At 36.0% G+C, this 19,119-nt stretch overlaps 2 long non-coding RNA genes across 2 annotated transcripts; both read left to right on the top strand.

Annotated features, from left to right (window-relative positions):
* Positions 1-2,456: 2,456 nt before the first annotated feature.
* Positions 2,457-3,469, top strand: LOC147557023 (uncharacterized). Its single transcript, XR_015235314.1, has 3 exons — positions 2,457-2,590; positions 2,715-2,793; positions 3,132-3,469. It is a non-coding gene; the product is annotated as an uncharacterized LOC147557023 (long non-coding RNA).
* An 88-nt stretch (positions 3,470-3,557) lies between these two features.
* On the top strand, positions 3,558-13,170 carry LOC147557022 (uncharacterized). Its single transcript, XR_015235313.1, has 5 exons — positions 3,558-3,682; positions 3,975-4,054; positions 4,444-4,860; positions 12,037-12,090; positions 12,233-13,170. It is a non-coding gene; the product is annotated as an uncharacterized LOC147557022 (long non-coding RNA).
* The last annotated feature ends 5,949 nt before the right edge of the window (positions 13,171-19,119 follow it).

Below are 19,119 nucleotides of genomic sequence, written 5' to 3'. Positions count from 1 at the left end.
AAGACAATATTGGAGAAGCAGAAAATCGACTTGATATTTAGTAGAAGATGAATCCTTCATAGTGGTTGTACGTTATATTTCTCTTCTGGTTTAGGTCTTATTTATAGACCAAGTAAACCCGATTAGGGTTTCCCAGAAAACGTGGAGAAGAATAAGGAAGTCGTGAGATTTGAGGTTATCCGTTACTTGTTCCACAAGGAAACAAATAATAGAGTTTTAGAAATAATAAATACCAAAAAGTATTTATTTTATTCTAAATTCCCCCAAACTCCAGAACTCCCAAACCCGACCCGACCCGCCTTGGTCAGACCGACTATTCTCCTCAAGTGGGACTATCGGACTTAACGGCTTTGGAAGCCATTTATCCAACACTCTTCACCCCCTTTCCTTTCTTTCTCTTTCTCTATTAAGAGAAAGAAAAATATCTCTTTCTCTTTCTATGGTATAGTAGGAAAGTATGGATGAGAGAAGATGACTGAGTTGGCAAATCAGGACCCAATCCATGCTTAACGGCTGGAGCTGACGTTGGCTGTTGAGGCGAGACGATCGGCTGTATCTCGGGCTATCAAGTTAGTTTGTGAGAAAGTAAACTGGCCGTCAGATGGAAGCTGGTCATCACGTACGGTTTGATCTTCGCGGACTACCTTTTACAAAACTACATCGCGTCACATGCAATCAGACCTATGAGGGAATCCTGAATAGACTCCGTGTTTGACCACCACTGTACCGAATTTCTCCATCAGCGCTGGACTGTTCACCACGTGTCACTGACCCATATGTTGACCTTATTTTGACCCAAACTTTGACTTGTTCTAATTCTCCCATCCGAACTCCGATTTGACTTTCGCTTTCGTCGTTGGGTTCGTCTTGGACTCTACTTTCACATGAGCACTAATATTGACCAGAATACCCTTGTCATTAAAATGACCAAAATGCCCCTCAAATATGTCTTTATCACAATGTTTCCGCATCGAACTCCGTAAATGAGACCTGAAAAAGAAAATCAAACAAATCATCAGAGTAACCGCTCGAACTGGACTAACTAACCTGAGTTAAGAGATTCAGATGGGACATTTTTATGTCTCATCAATATGGTCAAATTTTTTGTGGGCATTCCATTTATCTGGAGATATTCAAGCATCCAGATATGTTTGACTATTATTACTACATTGGTTATCTTCTTATGGTAGAGTTTGAAACATTATCATCTATGGGATAATGCTATTAGGTTAAGTAAATGTTCTAACATATGGTTTCTTATACCCTTATTTATGTTCTTTGTTCATCCTATAGAACATGTGTGTAATTATGTGGTGATGAAAGAAGTCTCCGGACAAATTACTGTGATATATCTTAATTTGGTTACGATCAACGTCGGTTGTGTCGTCGTCCCAACTTTTAGTTAGTATTTTTTGTTAAAGAAGGTGGTTGCCGGTGAAGTTCAGGTGGTTGCCGGTGAAGGTCAGGTGGTTGCCTATGTAGAAAAAGAAAAGAATAATTAGTAAGTTTCAAATCCCTCATATTTTGGCATTGAAAACGTGATAGGACGGTAAATTTAGAGTTATAGTATTTGAATTTATGACAACTATATATTTCAATTCTTTATTTTTTGTTACTACTCCAAGTCTTTTTCTATTTTTCTTCCTTATGTAGATGAAATATTTGCCGAGATGCAATCAATTTTGTAAGAAAAAAACTGAATGTACAATCATAATGTTATTGAACACATTTATAAATTTCCTGGTACATATTAGGATATATAATAAAATTGATTATTTAGTTCACCCAAATTAGAATAGTCTGGAGATGAACCAAGTTTTTAAACGTGCCATTTTTTTTCACCCTCCACACTTCTTATTTATTTTGAGGTTTTTTTTTTGTTGAACTTATTTATTTTGAGGTTGTTTATACTTTCTTCCAATAAATACACTTACATTCTCTTTAAGTACCCTTTGTCTCGAAAAGATTTAAGCTGTACATAAATTTTGTTTCCATTTACTTGATAAATTTGACTATAACTTCTTAAAATTCAATACCATTCATTAGTTATTATCTTTCAAACTGGTTCAACTCTAAAACTTTCATTAGAGTGTCAACTGATTTCATTTGGTTGGATGCTTCACATTGTAATCGAACAAATGGGTCGTGCTCTATGGGCACGGGTTATCCCTAGTCTATTATATAAAACGCAAAGTTTTTTGCTGACTGGGACAAGCCGAAAGACAAATTCGGTCGTTCGTTGTATTTTTCTACAAATCTAAATCACTAGATCTATTACCACCCTTAAAAATGAAGATTTGTTAACCCACTCAATGAGAGAATGTCACCAACATGATAAATCTAGACCCTCAAAATCCCCTCATCGTTTTGATCTACACCGTCAACGATGTTTGAACGACCATTTAAATATAACTCTCTCTCTCCATTTACTCTGTGATTCTATGAAACGCCCAAACGGCCAAGCACCTTAAACCGGAGTTAAAGATAGAGAAAACGAGTTAAAGATAGAGAAAAGGAGTTACATACAGAAAAGAAAATCAGATTTCCAAACGCCCAAGCCCTTCATTTCCTCTTCTCCTTCTTTAATAGAGTGAAGTAAAAAATTTCTTCTTATTCATCATCTATCTGTGTTTTTTTATCACTTTGTCTCTGTTTATTTTTTCAATTCATTGTGAGTTTTTTTTAGTAATTCTAGGGTTTTTCTCTTGTTGCAGATTGTATCATGACATGAACCAGATCCTTCTGCTAAACGTTGCAAATTGGTTTGGTACTTCTGCTAAACGTTGCAAATCGGTTTGTTTCCTTATTTCTATTTCATTTATCAAGTTTCAAAGTTATAGTAATTGGATTAGCTCACTGAATCACAAACCCCGGAATGTGATTTTGCTCGACTTGTTCACACCACTCTTGAATGAGAATCTCATGTCAGTTAATCATGGTTCTAATAATATGTGTATACTAAGTGTTTGTTAAAATGTCTCTGTGACACATAATTGGTATGTTAGAAAACATTTTTCTCTTTTAAACTTTTTTTTCTTTCTTAATGTAAAATCATTCGTACCCAATGTGAGATTTAATAAATTTGAAATCCTTCTTGTTGTTAAAGGGTGTCCAACTTTTTTTTGTTTTAGTCATTGTAGGGCAGGATACACGTACTAAATTGTTGATGATAGGTACATTTCTTCCATTTTCTTTCTTCCAGTCTCCTATACTATATCTTATTCAATCCGATCCATCATCCACATATCTTTCTTTTAATTTTGATTTTCTTTTGCTCTTACTGCCACATTATTTTTGAGTTTTTAATTATCGCAAGATGCAAAATACGAAATGCTACTTAGAAAATTTTTTCAGAAAAGTTTTGACGAAGTTTTGTTTTGCTCATGCATTTTCAATTGTTTCTCTAGTGTAATTATGTTATAGAGTTTCTTACTGACTTCCTTGTAGCCACCAAAAGTGTTGCAGTCGATATAAGTTCGTGACTGTAAGTAAGTCATATATTGGATAATTATGTTTGTATTATTCGTTAGTCTTGTTGATTTGACTTTTGACATGTTTTTTTTTTCATTTCAAATACCCTGTCGATGAGGATCGATCATGGAAACTGAGATGGAATTGACATTGGGTAACGGTCAAAGGTATCCCAGATAGCAGCAACCAAATGCCTCCTGGTGAAAAGCAGGTTGTTATTGGAGATTCTGTTGTTTTTGGTGGTCGATTGAAACATAACGAATTCAAGGATCCTCAATGTCCGTAAGTTAGTTTCCGAGATTTCCACTTTAACTCTGAATTAGATCTGCAGTTTAGACTAACACTTGTAGTTAAATGACCCATTTACATAGCTTCAGACTGGATTCATTACATTGCATAGCTCTTTTATTCAAATATGATGAAATGACATCCGTTAGAGAATAAGGTTATTTGATACTAATATGGTTCTCTGAATAAAATGGTTAATTTATGGTTGTTTGAAGGTGGAAATTAGAAATGGTTAATTTATGGTTGTTACAAGATGGACAAGAGATGAAGACTAGCTATTTCATTTTTAACTCAAGTAAGCAAATCTTTTCTTCACTGACATTTATGTTTTTTTCTTACAATTCCATGGATAACCATTTCCCATTTTTTATTATTATGTTGTGGATTTCAATCAAAGAAACAAAACCCATTTACTTGCTTTGGTTGAGAAGATTTTGAGTTTATAATATTATAAGTTGGGAAAGTGTCCCCTTCACATTTTAATCTTATTTTCATGTTTAAGATGATGATCAAAGTGGGTTGTTAACAGGTAACTAATAGGGGTGAAGAATTCTGAGATTTAGGAATTACAAAATCCATAATTTATCATGTGAAAAATTGGAGTTTGATGATTTGGGTTGATCATGGAGTAAAAGATTTTGTCTAAATAGCTGAAACTGGTTCTGGAAGTTTTCTTGCAACTAGGTAAGAGATGGTTGTTCCGACGAGTCAAAAAAGCTCTAATCGGAAGAAAATGGTGAAACAGTTGAAAGAAAACGAGGAGACACACCCTTGCATTCTACGGCACGAGCAGGAAACGTAACCAATCTGGAGAAACTGCTATGGTTACATTGATGTGGTAGAGGAGATGCTTGAAATGTAATGATGCATTTCATTTGCTGCTAAGCAACGCGACAGGGTAACTTTATTAACAAAATTACAAATTGAAGAATAACTGAAGGAGTCTAAGTAGCTTGGTCAATATGAACGAAGTAAGAAAAAAAATGAAAAGCGCACATGGATGAGTGAGCTCCTCAACCATACATTCTTCCGTATGTCATATGGTAGTATATCTTTAAGGGGAAAGACGTACTAAAATCAGACCTCTGATTTTGGATTTGGGTATGTGCTCTGTTGTTTCTCTGGTTATTAATCGATAAGTCGATTTCTCTCTGTCTTGTCTTGATTTAGAGAGAGGTTCTAACTTATGGAAAGATAGACTATTAAGGAATAATGATTTATCAATATTCCTTCTTTCGGACTAACCGGGGTAGATGTTAATGTAGTCGAGGCGAGAATAAATTCTCTTTCCTTAAGACATTTTACACCCTCCGTAACAGTACCAAACGTTAGGGTGTATGCCTTCGGGATACAACGACTTTCCTTTCAGAGTTTTAAGATGGTACTATTATATTCTGAAAGCGGACGAACCTTTGTAAGTTGTATAAGCTCTTGGACTAAATGCGGATGATATTCTGGATGCATCGGAAATTCAAATGTCACTTAAATCTTCTTTTCTTTCTCTTTCTAAATATTCTAGTCTAACCAGAACTCTTAGAAATACTTACTAATTAGATATTCTAGACAAACCAGAATTTCTAATTTCTTATAAGAGAAGAGAAGAAGAGAGTGAATTGAATTGATGATAAATGAAGTGGGTTTGGTGGGTTTATATAGGAATTGAATAGGTATACTATTTTGGGACACATCTCTAGAGTTTTGGGGACAAAACTCTTGGTTTTTAGGGACACAACTCTTTGAGAAGAGTTGGTTATATAACTGGGAATTTCGGCAAGCTTTTAGACCGTTGGATTGGCCTTAAAAACTCGGGAGAAACAGCAGCCGTTAGATGGTCGAGATCTGTACCGAAATTTGCCCTACGCGCTAGCCACATGTCCGTCAGATGTGGGATCTCGCAAAGTCCCGCCTCTGTCCCGACGCGGGGAGAAAAAGGAATGTTAGAACCGCACGGATCAACGTTTCCGCGTTATGCCCGAAGCGGTCCCGCTTCTCATGAAGCGCGGCCGTTAGATCTTCGCGGATTCCCGCGGACAGAACGCCAGCCGTCCAGATGCGGACGTGCGTGCGTTGCTTGAATGGTCCCTATTTTTACTTGTCCTCTTTGACGATTTAGTACCTATTTCAACCGATCTTCGTTCAAACTTTAACCTTGAATTTCTCATTCATCCGGAATCGGATTTGAGTGATTTTTGGCTCTAAATTGAAGAGCTCGACGAGACGAACGCAATGGCGCGTTCCATTTCTGAGTTTAACGAGTCGGGTCGAGCCAAAATCGGCTCCGATTCCAACAATCCCCCACATGAATGGAAATTTGAGGTTTTATGTTATGATATATGCAGACATACTATACTGACAGACTGACACTGACAGAGCTTATAAGCGGAACTTCGCTGCATCGGAAGAAGGTAGTCTTGCGACTTTGAACCTTTCCTAGTGAATAACTACAAGGTTTACAAGGACGGCAGTGAACTTTACGTCTTGAACTGAGTCCTGGGAATTGTAATCCAAAATAGCTATCACACAGCTAATCCCTTACTTACTTAGGTTCTCGGTTGTGTTCATTTCGGCCCTGAACATTCCCGATTTCGTGTGTGCTTTAGAGAAGTCGGCCTAGACGACCTTCCCATAGAACCGGCATCAATTCACACACATATAGGTTATCCGTAATAAGGTATCCTGCTATACCTCACGTTAGAATCAAGTTCTAAGTTTTCGGATTTATTAAAAGCTTAATGCTTAACCTCTCAATGCAGGTAACACTGTTGTCATCCTAGGAATGGGTAAGAGATAGAAATCTCTTACAGTGTTACTGTCGAGTCAGGATATAGCTTCAGTTGCCCTTTGAACCTAGATCGTGGGATCTCCAGTCATCTAGGTAGGGTTTCACCATGCCTTTACTCATTTACTTTAGGCGTTAGCCCCATTCCCCTTGATGATGCAACTACTAACTCTCTAGATAACCCTTTTGTAAATGGATCCGCCAGGTTATCTTTGGATCTTATATAATTTATAGTTATGATCCCTTCAGAGAGAAGTTGTTTAACGGTATTATGTCTTCGACGAATGTGTCGAGATTTACCGTTGTACATCTTGCTTTGTGCCAGTGCAATCGCTGCTTGGTTATCGCAGTGTATGTTGATTGCAGGCACCGGCTTTGGCCATATTGGAATATCTTCAAGGAATTGTCGCAGCCATTCTGCTCCTTCCCCTGTTTTATCTAGAGCAATGAATTCTGAATCCATTGTCGATCGAGCAATGCACGTTTGCTTCGAAGATTTCCAAGATATGGCAGCCCCTCCCACTGTAAACACATATCCACTGGTTGACTTAGTGTCGTCGGTATCTGATATCCAATTTGCATCTGCATATCCCTCTAAGACTGCGGGATATGTGGTATAATGGAGTCCGTACTCCTTTGTTTTTCTTAGATACCGTAACACTCTAGTTATGGCGTTCCAATGTGTGTTATTCGGGTTACTCGTAAATCTACTTAGCTTACTGCCTGAGTAGGCTATGTCTGGTCGAGTACAGTTCATTAGGTACATCAGACTTCCAATAATCCGAGAGTACTCTAATTGCTTTACTGCGTTACCTGTATTCTTCATTAAGTGAATACTTGGATCTATCGGAGTATTCGCCATTTTTAGGTCATCTTTGCTGAATTTTTCTAAGATTTTCTCAACGTAATGCGTTTGAGATAAACTTATCCCTTCAGCCGTCTTGGAAACCTTAATTCCAAGAATGACTTCTGCTTTCCCTAAATCTTTCATGTCGAAAGTTTTCGAAAGCATCTTTTTAGTTGTATTGATGACATCTAAATTATTTCCCATAATTAGCATGTCATCTACATACAAACATAGAATAACACATCCTTTCGCAGTGATCTTTGTATAGACACATTTATCACATTCGTTGATCTTGAATCCGTTTGATAATAATGTGTCATCAAACTTTAAGTGCCACTGCTTTGGAGCTTGCTTTAGCCCATATAGTGATTTCACTAATCTACACACTTTCTTTTCTTGTCCCGGAGCTATGAACCCTTCTGGTTGGTTCATATAAATCTCTTCTTCGAGTTGTCCGTTTAAGAAAGCGGTTTTCACATCCATCTGATGAATTTCTAGATTATATAAGGATGCTATAGCTACTAACACTCTTATTGAGGTGATTCGACTAACTGGAGAATAGGTGTCGAAATAATCTAACCCTTCTTTTTGTCGGAATCCTTGTGCGACAAGTCTTGCTTTATACTTGTCTATAGATCCATCCGTTTTCAATTTTCTTTTGAAAATCCATTTGCAGCCTAGAGGCTTGCAACCCGGTGGGAGGTCTACTAGCTCCCATGTATGATTTTGCATGATGGATTCTATTTCACTATTAACAGCTTCTTTCCAGAATGGAGCTTCTGGAGTAGCTATTGCTTCTGTGAAAGTTTGAGGTTCATTTTCTACCATATAGGTTAGAAAATCAGGACCAAATGTCTTAGCTTTCTTTGTTCTTTTGCCTCTTCGAGGTTCGAGTGTTGTTTCCTCGATTTCCATATCATCTTCTTTAGATGTTTCTAGATTTTCCTCTTCCTCATCTCTTACACGTTTTCTACTTTCAGATGAGACTTCTGAATTCTGTTTGAAAGGAAAGATGTGTTCAAAGAACTTAGCATCTCTCGATTCCAGAATGGTGTTTACGTGTATATCTTCGATTTCAGACTTCTGTACTAGAAATCTATAGGCGCTGCTATTTGTTGCGGGCCCTATGTATACACAGTCCACAGTTTTAGGTCCTATCTTGACCCGTTTAGGAGGAGGAACTAATACCTTTCCTAGGCACCCCCACACTTTCGTGTATTTAAAAGACGGCATCCTTCCTTTCCGTAATTCATATGGAATTTTACCGGTTTTCTATGGGGTAACTTATTTAATAAGTGATTCGCCGATAATATCGCCTCCCCCCACAAGTTCTGAGGTAAACCAGAACTTATTAAGAAAGCGTTCATCATTTCTTTTAATGTTCTGTTTTTCCGCTCTGCTACACCATTTTGTTGAGGTGTATAAGGAGCCGTCGTTTGATGAACTATGCCATTCTTCGCACATATCTCGGCGAAAGGAGATTCATACTCTCCACCTCGATCACTCCTCAAAGTCTTAATCTTTTTATTAAGTTGAGTTTCCACTTCGGTTTTATAAAGCTCGAACTTATCGATTGCTTCATCCTTACTCCTTAGTAAGTAAACATAACAAAACCGAGTGGAGTCATCGATAAAGGTGATGAAGTACTTTTTACCACCTCTGGTTTGAACCATCTTTAAGTCACAAATATCACTGTGAATTAAGTCTAGAGGTTCTGTGTCTCGTTCTATTGATTTGAACGATGTCTTAGTCATCTTTGATTCTACACATGTTTGACATGTTCGTTTTGAATCAATTTCGACTTTCGGAATTAACTCTAAGTTCATTAATTTCTTTAATGACTTGTTATTCACATGTCCTAGTCTTTCATGCCAAATATTAAAGGACTCAGCAATATAAACGGAATTATTAATTTTATTAATAATAGACGCCTTTGGCGTTACAGAGGTTACATTTAGTTTAAATAACCCCCCACATAAGTAACCCTTCCCAACATACATCCCATTTTTAGACAGGACGAAGTTATTTGACTCAAAGACTACTTTGAACCCATTCTTGCTTAGAAGAGAGCCAGAAACCAGATTCTTTCGGATATCTGGAGCATGAAGTACATCGTTCAAAGTTACTTCCTTTCCTGAAGTGAATTTTAGTTTGACCTTCCCTTTTCCTCTGACCTGGGTGGTTGAGTCGTTTCCCATGAACAAGGTTTTTCCTTCAGCTGCTTCGGTATAGGAAGAAAAGAGACTTTTCTCACCACAGATGTGACGAGTTGCTCCGGTGTCGACCCACCACTCTCTCTGGTTGTTAACTAGATTAACTTCAGATACCACTGTACAGAGGTTCAAGTGTTGAAGTTTCTCAGTCACTTCTTCGGCTTCAGTAATCATAGCACATAGATTCTGAGTTTCGGTGTCTTCTACTAGCGAGGCCTGGTCATTCGCCTTCTTATGTCGTTTGCTTGTTTTGGAACGACAATCCTTAGCCAGATGGCCTCTTTTGCCACAGTTGTAACATTGGCCGAACCTTGTCTTTTTCTTCTGCTTTCCTCCGTCTTTAGACAGATGTTTACGCTTTTTACTCGGACCGGTTTCTACGACGTTCACGTTTGAGAGTCTTTCAGAGTTCTTCTCGGCAAGGCGACTGTCCTCTTCGGTTCGAAGCTTTAGGATGAGTTCTTCAAGGCTCATATCCTTATTCTTGTGGCGGAGATAATTTTTGAAGTCTTTCCACCCCGTGGGTAATTTTTCAATCAGAGCTCGGACCTGGAAAGGTTCATTCGTTATCATGTTCTCTGCCTGTAGTTCCTGTAGGAGACTCTGCAGTTCTTGGACTTGGGTCATAACTGGTTTTGAATCAGTCATCTTGTAGTCCAAGAATCGTCATACGATGAACTTTTTGACACCCGCCTTTTCAGTTTTATACTTATTGATAAGGGTGTCCCACAATTGTTTAGATGTTTCTATAACCGAATATAGATTATAGAGTCCGTCATCTAAACTGTTCAGGATATAGTTCTTGCACAAGAAGTCTTCTTGTTTCCACACCTCTATTTCAGCGGTACGCTGTGCTTCATCCTCTATTTCTGCATGGGTGGGTTTCTCTTCGGTTAAGTATTTAACCAGGCCCAATGTTGTTAGGTAGAACATCATCTTCAATTTCCAACGGTTGAAGTCAGTTCCCTTGAACTTCTCTGGTTTTTCCCCATTCGTGGTGTTAGGCGGAATAACCCGTAGAGTGGTTCTTGTTCTTGCCATTTCTAAAACACACAGAAATTAAAACAAATCAATTTCTTATAACTAGAGAAATAAACGTAAAAATAAAATGTCTTAAGATTGTTGTTTCTCTGGTTATTAATCGATAAGTCGATTTCTCTCTGTCTTGGCTTGATTTAGAGAGAGGTTCTAACTTATGGAAAGATAGACTATTAAGGAATAATGATTTATCAATATTCCTTCTTTCGGACTAACCGGGGTAGATGTTAATGTAGTCGAGGCGAGAATAAATTCTCTTTCCTTAAGACATTTTACACCCTCCGTAACAGTACCAAACGTTAGGGTGTATGCCTTCGGGATACAACGACTTTCCTTTCAGAGTTTTAAGATGGTACTATTATATTCTGAAAGCGGACGAACCTTTGTAAGTTGTATGAGCTCTTGGACTAAATGCGGATGATATTCTGGATGCATCGGAAATTCAAATGTCACTTAAATCTTCTTTTCTTTCTCTTTCTAAATATTCTAGTCTAACCAGAACTCTTAGAAATACTTACTAATTAGATATTCTAGACAAACCAGAATTTCTAATTTCTTATAAGAGAAGAGAAGAAGAGAGTGAATTGAATTGATGATAAATGAAGTGGGTTTGGTGGGTTTATATAGGAATTGAATAGGTATACTATTTTGGGACACATCTCTAGAGTTTTGGGGACAAAACTCTTGGTTTTTAGGGACACAACTCTTTGAGAAGAGTTGGTTATATAACTGGGAATTTCGGCAAGCTTTTAGACCGTTGGATTGGCCTTAAAAACTCGGGAGAAACAGCAGCCGTTAGATGGTCGAGATCTGTACCGAAATTTGCCCTACGCGCTAGCCACATGTCCGTCAGATGTGGGATCTCGCAAAGTCCCGCCTCTGTCCCGACGCGGGGAGAAAGCGGACCGTTACATCCGCACGGATCAACGTTTCCGCGTTATGCCCGAAGCGGTCCCGCTTCTCATGAAGCGCGGCCGTTAGATCTTCGCGGATTCCCGCGGACAGAACGCCAGCCGTCCAGATGCGGACGTGCGTGCGTTGCTTGAATGGTCCCTATTTTAACTTGTCCTCTTTGACGATTTAGTACCTATTTCAACCGATCTTCGTTCAAACTTTAACCTTGAATTTCTCATTCATCCGGAATCGGATTTGAGTGATTCTTGGCTCTAAATTGAAGAGCTCGACGAGACAAACGCAATGGCGCGTTCCGTTTCTGAGTTTAACGAGTCGGGTCGAGCCAAAATCGGCTCCGATTCCAACATGCTCTGCCTATATTCTTATCCTATAATAAGCATAAGATACATGTGACTTAGTCTTCGTAATTCTTCTGTCGCGATAAACTACGTTTTAGTTTCATTTTTTTTCTTTCTAAGTTTAGTTCCAAACTATGTATTTTTCAGAAACATAACTGAATTAAATTTCTGAATTTTAGTGCAACATGGATCACTATTGAGGTAAAATCAGTACTTATTTGATTATTTCAAACAACCTTATATATATATATATATATATATATATATATATATATATATATATGATTAGAAGAAAATATCTAAATGTTTTTTAGCACTTACTTTTGACATGATTTTGTTGTAGAATAAAGTTGCTACAAGTATACCATTTTGTAAAGATTGACCGCTTTCCTACTTATACAAATGGGGAGCATCTTGTACGTAAAACCCTCCATTACTCAAATTTACTCCCTTCGATTTGTTTTTCTATTTCTCTATGCATTGTAGGTGGAATTTTTGTGCTTAACTTTTATGGTTAAATCTTCATGTGTGGTTGGGGTTGTTCAAAGTGTTTCAACTACTATGAGTATCAAAAGTAAGAGTGGCGATGAAATTATTCCTAAACATGATATAAGACATTGGTATCACCTTTTTTCAAAAAATGTGAAATCTAGGAAGTTACGAACTGTAAGCTTGTTCGAAGGAATAATACTATGGTGTTATCTTGCACCAAAACTGGGGAGCATATGCTTAATATGGTTGATAATCTCCCATTGTAGCATCAAATTTTGTTCAATTGGAGATTTCCAAGGTAACCTCAATTCATTGTAGAAGTTATTTACTTCATTTGCTGGACAGAAATGGTTTGAATTACTTCAATTTTGCTACAAATATTGCAGGTGTTTATCTGTTAAATATAAACAAAGCGGAATCAAATGAGCTTAAATCTTAGCAAGACTCAGCCCACGTTTTTCGTTGCAAAATAATAATTGTTATGTTTACTCACTTTCTGTGTAACATGTACAAATATGAAGGTAAACGACCCTCAAGTATGATATCCTTCTATAGTGATTTTGTCAGGTCTTATAGTATTTCTCATAACCCATCATTGGGCAAGGAATGAAGGTGCGAAAATCAAGCATAGATTACATTAGAAAGGAACTTCGCAAATTTTTGCATTTTTTTTTACCTTCTTTGGTTGTCATACAAGAGAACTTTCATGTATTTTTTTTTTGATGAAAAACTTTCATGTACTTATGTTGAGATCAACCCTTTATTTTACTATCTTCTTTGTAGTTCTAACATTTAAGCTTTCTAATTTTGTACTCCACATACTATGAATGTTTGAAGAATGTTGTGTTTAGAAAATGTTGCAAAAGTATTGAACTCAAAGAAGTTCAACATTTTTGTTACACATTATGTAGTTTTTGAAACCAAATATTATAGATGTAACCAATTCTAATTTTGGGATAAATTTGTACCAAGTAAAAGTTATTTATTTTTTATAACGAGAGGTCCACTACTATATAGTGCAATCCGGAAAGGGGAATGTCTGTGCCGAGGGCACGGGTTATTTCTAGTTTCTTAATAAAAGATACTTTCTAGAGACCCTTTATTTTTGCAATAACCCTTTCTATTAATTTGGACATATCAAAGGTTCAAATCAAATCTCTTATACAAAACGATGGATACCAATTTTAGACTAAATCTCCACCACCCAATTCTTGCATACCATATCACACATTAATATCAAATTTTATTAATGCTTATTTTCAGTTTTGTTCTCTACACTTCCTCTCTCTATTAACATCCTTAACTTTTTACTTTCTTCCTAACTGATGCAAACCAATTCGTCAACGAAAGTTCCCTCTTACGATCTCATTAGTCATGAAATTGTCTCTCAAATCAATCTCTCCACAAACCTTCGTTTAACAGTGAAGAAATTAATAAGATTTGTTTGATTACTTTTCTCTCATCCTCTAAATATTGTTGTTTTTGGATTTGTGGCTCTTTGGCTTTCCCGAATTGCTTCAGGTACTCCTTTCTATCTTGATCCAGCATCAACCTTATAGTTTATAGATTGATTGATTTGATTTGCTTGGTTAGTTGATGGTATTAGTTTTTTTTTCAGTTTTTGTTAATCACTCTGATTTTATTAATATTTTGTCTATAATAAGACTCTTTTTTATATGTTTATCTTATTGAGGTTAAGTCTATAATTACCTTAGTATAATGGATGAGCCGAGCTTATCTTTCTTCTTCTTTTTCTAGACCTTGGCTCTCTCGCTTACTTTCGATTAAAATGATTGGGTTCCTTGTGTTCAATTTTGAATCACATTTGATCTAGCATTGGCTTCCTCTAATGTTCATGTTGAGGGTTTTTTGTTTTTTACACTTCTAGTAAGAGTTGAAGTATCTTCAGGAGGGATTATAAGGTACATTCTACTTTATAATTATCAGACTGATACTCAACCTAAAAATTATTTTTCTTAAACCTGTAGTTTAGGGTTTTCGTTTTGTATTTGATATAGAGTTCCGAAGAACAACAAGCTACAATTTAAGAAAAAAGTAATCAACCAGGAAAAGTGCTCCAAAAGTTTTAAGCGATCGATTAAGCGTTTTTCGTTTTGGTGTAATACTTGAACACGGTTCATTTTGTCGGGTCAGTTTTACTTCATTTTAAAAATTTGTATTTTAGAATAGTTTTTCGCATATTTTTTTAATGACTATTAATTTCTTTTTCTACTTCATGAAATACTATATATGACCTTTGCCTCCGACACATACACTTCCGTCGAGCACTTTACGTGTGCGTGCACGAATATGTTGTGGTGATAAAGTTAAAAAAATGCAGAGTGGACGGAAGAAATAGAAGATCACGACGCTAAAATCATGCTAGAGAAATCAGTGAGATAAAGGAGAGAGAGGAAGAGAAAAAAGGTGTCTTAATAAAACCCTTCGAACTTAGCTTCTAATTTAAATACACCACTACTCTTTTGTTTCCTTTTTTTAATTAAAAGCTAATATCTGAACCGCTTGACACTTTCTAATGGCCGCGACTTTCGGAAGTAAAGAAAAATCTTGGAGGATCAAATCTTCTTTAAAATCCAAGTTTATTTGCAAAATCTCTAGAGCATATTTTCTTGTGGGGAATAGTTACTTCTAAACCCTTGGAATGAGTAAGGAGTACGAGAAAGCTCATGATTATCTTTACATTGGCATTTTGGAGTATTCATTATGTCTTGGAAAAAAGATACTAATAATTTTAGAGGTAAGTAACTAAAATCACATAAAAGCTTAGGGTGAATAAATAGTAGTATCATTTACGTAGTATTGTGACGAAATCAAGTAAACCAAGATAATCAACACATATTCAAGACACTTTCAACACATAGTTTATTTGAAGTATCACCTATGTGGGTTCAACTAAATTTTCAGGTTTGTATATGCCTTTGGATGTGATGACCTTTTTGAAAGTAATCGTGTTCATTTGTCATTGTAAAAGAAAACTGCAACTAGTGATTCCGAGTAAAAGATTTAATCAAGGTAAGTCGTCATCAAACTCTTACTTTGTAAATGTATAGGATCTTAGAAATACCACTAGTGGATATGAATTAGTTTTTGTGTTTGATTTTTTGTAAATAGTGTTGAAGTGGTTGACCGGAGCTTGAGTTAAGTCTTTGTGACGTGAAGATACAAATGGATTCGTTGGTTTGAGTTAAATCCGTAGATAATTAATTTTGAAGGATATCAAAGTAAATTAGGTGTATAATGTTTGTATGCTTCAATTTCACTTAAGTACTGGCATTAAGATGGATTTATAAAGATAAATCTTATATTTACCCGTTCAACATTTTAGGATTTGATTACTGAATAGTGTGATTTGCACTTAATTTGATGTTTAATTATCTCAATACGACATTTTGGAAATTGAACAATTTTGTTCTTAGCGTTGTACCTCGACAAGTTATAATTTTCTGTAAATTTCTATTATATTTTTGTGATTAATATCAAATAAAATGTTATAAATTTAAGGGTCCATGGGTATATAGACCAAAATAATGTTCAAAAAAGGTATATGATCCAATCTTCCCAAAATATGGATATTTAGTCCTTTTACATTATGGATAGAAATAACACATACTTTATGAAATTATACCGTCCACGTCCCTCCCAAAAAAATCGCGGGATTTTTAATTTTCCGGATGAATCCGGAAAGTTTCTAATGTGAGCGGCCATGATTTGGGGGATTTAAAGCTGGCAATGGTAGCAAGAGAAAAATTGATTTTTCTCTCTCTTCTAAACCGTTTTGGAAATCAAATATTTTCCCAAATCATAATTTCTCTCCTCTAAATAGAGTTGGAAATCAAATTTTCTCTTTCCAATAATCTTTTTCTCTCACTTAACTTTCAAGTTTGGAAATAATATATTTTCTGGGATCAATTTAGCGTGTTTTAGGGGTTAATATACAAAGGCCGCGGCTTTGGGGAATAAAGAAAATTCTCCGGGGAATAAAGACTTTTCTTAAAATTAGTCAAATAAGATTGACCTTTATGTTTCTTTTTATTGGTAAGGGGCTTGTAATTTTGAGAGTTCAAAATAAAACAAATTTTAGAAGGCTCCTCCATCTCATCACCTCTCTCTACCACCTCATCTTCACGCCACCTCATCATCTTCTCCGGCGAAGGTCGTCGCCGGCCCGCGACCTTCAAACATAAATTTTTTATTTTATTTTATTTTATTTTCTCTCTTCCTCTCTCTCTCTCTCTCTAACACTCCGACGAAGGGAGACCTTCGCCGGAGGTCTGGTCTGTTCGTGGACAGACCGGATCTGTTCGTGGACAGACCTTCAAGGTTTGTTCATTGACAGACCAGACCTCCGGCGAAGGTCTCCCTTCGCCGGAGTATTAGAGAGAGAGAGGGGGAGAGAATTTTTTTTTTATTTTTTATGTTTGAAGGTCGCCGGCCGGAAAATTGGTCGGCCGGCGACCTTCGCCGGAGAAGATGTGGTGGCGTGAAGATGAAGTGGCAGAGAAAACAGATGAGATGGAGGAGAACTTTCAAAAAAAATGTATTTTGTACTCCCCATAAAAATTTATTCCCCGGAGAACTTTCAAAAAAATCTGGATTCCCTCGAGAATTTATTCCCAGGAGAATTTTCTTTATTCCCCAAAGTCGCGGCCTATACAAAACGTATATATATCACTTTCTCTCACTTAACTTTCAGATTTGGAAATAGTATATTTTTCTGGGAACATTACAGCAGAATTTGTTTCGTTTTTACTCATACATAAATACACATCGAATACAAATTATGAAACAAATACGTAAATTATGTGGTAATTATGACGAGGAAACCATCATTTGTCATGTACACAATGTAATTTATCAAATGTATGTGGGTCATGTTCAATAAATTACACATAATTTCTTTTACGTTACAAAAAAAACGTACAAAATCTTCTCTAGTTCAAATATGGTGCCCACCCATGTACTCACCATTTGTTGTCTTGAGCAGGACAAACAACGGTTACACTATATTGTCGAAGAGCATATCCAAATGCTTTTGCACCACCAAGAAACAACTGACCAACTTTAGTAAATATTTTATCCCAGCCATCAGATTCTAGTTTCGTTGACTTACTTTGATTTGATGATTCAGTTTAAAATTCCATCTGTTATATCAAATCTACACACATAAATACACATACATTAAACGAAAAATCATATATTGTATTATAAACTACATGTACAGTTCGTAAATTATGTATAATGTTTGTCAATTTTGGCAATATTCGAAGGTTTTGAGTAATTTGGTAAGCTTAACAAGGCTACTGTGTTTGGATGAAAAGTACGCGTAATGGTAAATAAATAATACATAATTTATGTGCACTTATACGATGTTTTAGAATTTATTATAAATTATATATAATGTATAAGAAATTACGCGTATTTTACATTCTCTTATAAAAATATAGTACGGAAGATGTTTGCGTAATGTACTAGAAAGTATGAAAATTTACAGTAAATTACCTATATCGTATATTTTGTTATGATAAACGTATCGGAATAACACTTGGTTCATAAAATTGTATGAAACCAAAGATCTGAGGTGAAGAAATATCAAAAAATCAAAAAGCTTAAACCTAAATCTAATGAAAAATGTGATAATCGGATGAAAACAAAACCTAATCGATTTGAATGAATCAGTAAAGAAGGATTAAACATCAAGATCATAAACAGTTATGAATATCTTAGAGACAGAAAATAAACCTCACAAATACGAAGTTAATGAATTAGTAAACAAACATTTGAAAACAAAATCAAAATCTGATATGTTTAATGTTAGAGAGATAGAGAGAATATGATTCTTTAACCTGAGAAGCAATATTAGATCTTATCAATGGTTCGAAGAAAGAGTTTCACAGTTTAAAACCTGATAAACAATGGAGGTTTTTACTGCTGCTGTAATGAAGATGAAACAATGGAGGTTTGTACTGTTGCTGGTGAGATTAATGGAGGTTTATTGGAGCTTTCGTTTTTAGAGAGAGAGAAAGTTTCCAGATTTCAGTTACGGAAGATATTAAAGATAGTGGTTACTTTGAATTTAAACGTGATTGGAGAGAGAATGTGGAGATAAAAATGGAAAAAAAATATTTTGGATTTTAGAATGTAAATCGGATTTTATATATAAAGAAGGTTAGTATAGGTATTATAAATTAATATGTATTATAGGGATTTGTGTTTTCTCTCTAGATGAGACCAAATGAACTAGATATCCATTTATATTATTTTTTGGTTTTGAAACCCTTTATAGGATTAGAGAGGACTATATCTGGTATTAGGACCCGTTTTTTTAGCTATAAGCCAAAAAATTGGTCAATATATGGACAACCAAATATCTTATGCGGAGAACTATTTGCGGGTCCAGTGCGAGTCAACTATGATTGACTTAGCTGACTTTGATTTAATAGGGGACATATATCTCCCTCTCATCATCTCTTCTTGTCGAAAGCTCTCCGTGGTGAAGTTATTGTTGGTGGTAGGTGAAGGAGATGTCTTTCGACCAAAGATGCAATACGAGCAATTTGTCGGATAGGACAATTGATGAAGAAGATCATCAAATCTGGACGATTTAGGGGTCGTAGTGTTTAGCTAGAAACCAACTACGATCGTCGAATTACTATGTAATTAGCGGCTAACCTCGACCGGATCCTACATCGGGTTACACCAAAGAATGACGATTTGATC

This window comes from Eschscholzia californica, unplaced genomic scaffold (assembly GCF_041429995.1).
Source record: "Eschscholzia californica isolate CP2 unplaced genomic scaffold, dmEscCali1.0.p SCAF_2, whole genome shotgun sequence".
NCBI lineage: Eukaryota > Viridiplantae > Streptophyta > Magnoliopsida > Ranunculales > Papaveraceae > Eschscholzia > Eschscholzia californica.
Note: the sequence above shows the minus strand (reverse complement) of the source record. Positions and strands in the feature narration are given on the sequence as shown.